Source organism: Typopeltis vanoorti, chromosome 17 (genome assembly GCF_054136105.1).
Source record: "Typopeltis vanoorti isolate ZY-2024b chromosome 17, IOZ_Tvanoo_1.0, whole genome shotgun sequence".
Taxonomy (NCBI): Eukaryota; Metazoa; Arthropoda; class Arachnida; order Uropygi; family Thelyphonidae; genus Typopeltis; species Typopeltis vanoorti.
This window is the reverse complement of record NC_143565.1, coordinates 100,735,568-100,737,515: the sequence shown is the minus strand read 5'-3', so window position 1 is coordinate 100,737,515 and position 1,948 is coordinate 100,735,568. Positions and strand designations below refer to the sequence as shown.

The following is a 1,948-nucleotide window of genomic DNA, read 5'->3' as shown; positions in this document are numbered from 1 at the left end:
GATTTCCTTTACGTCGCCCCACTTTGAGAACACGCTTCGAATGATGTCTTCATTCTCCGCGTATTCTAGGGAAAATCTCGATATTTTTAGCATTTTCAGGATGCTCCCTACCATTAAAGGAGACATTTTTCTCTCCACATTCAAAGCCGCCAAGTTGCTTATTTCTTGTTGCTATGTTCTTGACAACCACTTGGTACCTTCCGCCGCTGTAGGGAGTAAACCCAAATATGTTTTCAGCTCCTACATGGTCCATGATAGCTCTCGCTATTGTCCTTGCCGGTGTTGAAGCATCCACCTCAAAGCCGAGGGTCCGGATGCGAGGGCCGACAGATGTCATCGTTGGAAGATTGCCAGGAGTGGGGTCTATAAAGTCCTTATTCCTATCTCGTGTTTTACTTTTACCCCAGTCTAGGGTTTAAAGTGTCTGTACTTAAGATAGTTTGATATCTCGCGTCCCTATGGGACCCGTGTCTGATATCAACTGGAAAGAACAGACGCTGCACTCTCACTTAGCTCGAAAACTTTGTAAGAACCGATACTACACTTTGATCTTAGCCAAAAGACCGAGAAGCGAATATACATACATACATATATATATATATATATATATATATATATATATATATATATATATATAAGCAATTATTCAGCTCCAGGTAAGTATCCCTTTATACTCAAGACGTTGCTGACTATAAGGGTGAAGCAAAATGCTTGTATAATCCTTGCTATCTGATAAGGTTCCTGTGTGAGGAAACGTTTATGAGTTAAGTGCTCTGCCTGAGTGGGAGCGATTTAAAGATCTTCATTTGGAAGTAGGATAGCGTTGGGTCTCCTATATTTGGAGAAGTCTGTTTCATCATAATTTGCTGCTTGTTGCACTAATTCATTTGGATGTAAAGAGGATGCTGAGAAGAACTTTACTGCTGAAGACTGCAGGAAAGAGTAGATGTAGTGGATATTTGTGTCCCGGTGGAGTTGGACATTTCTGACATACCATGGTGAGATCATTCAGAGACATTTGTTTTGCACTCTCTGTAATTTGAGGATATTTGTACTTGAGGATCCCTTTATTTATAATGCCGTTATTTAATATATATATCCCTTTATATATAATCGGGAGACAAGATTCATTCTTTGGTTGTAGTTTAATTATAATATTATTATTGTATACAATTATTAGTATATGTATATAATATCCTTTAACTTTTTATAAAATATCAAATTTTTTAAAATTTTTAAATAAAATCTAAGTATAATATAACTTGCATAATTATTTCTAAACAAAATAAAAAATATTTTGGAAAACTGTAAAAAGTAGTAGACATGGAAACAGCACTTTACATATAGCTAAATGCAAACGGCGCATGCGTTATGTCTGTTCGTGGGTTGGGTAAAAACGTTTGCCATGTTTCGTAAATGTCAGTTTATGCTCCTATTGCCTACTTCGGTAAAATTATTTTTTTAAACCAACATTTTGCCCAAACTGCTGAATCACATAAAGATAAATTTAATGGGCGAAATTGCAGAATAATAAAAGAAGCCTGAAAAACAACGAATGAAGAGAATAGCAAACTGAAACTTAAAATAGTAATTTTCTGAGACCTTTACCAGAAGAAATAAAATTTGTCGATGGCAGTAGCCATAGCCATTCAAAGGGCTTGAAAACAAATTTTCGGAGTCTGTAATAGCACCGTTTTCTTCTGACTTTACGGCTGCTTTGTTTAGCAGAAGTACCCCCAGATATGATCCGCACATGCCACAAAATACCCGTTAGATCTATCTGAACGTATTATGCTGTGTAATTTTAAACTGAACCCACTGATTGCATTTTCAATTCCGTTCACGTGCTAAGTTGTTTATTTTAGCCATTGCAATATTTAACGAATGTAACATCGTCTGTCAGACGGTGTTACATTTATTAATAATAATACATTCATAATATTATGTA

At 35.9% G+C, this 1,948-nt stretch overlaps 1 pseudogene; it reads right to left on the bottom strand.

Moving 5' to 3' along the window:
• Positions 1-417: 417 nt before the first annotated feature.
• On the bottom strand, positions 418-575 carry LOC150097701 (U2 spliceosomal RNA; annotated as a pseudogene).
• Positions 576-1,948: the final 1,373 nt, after the last annotated feature.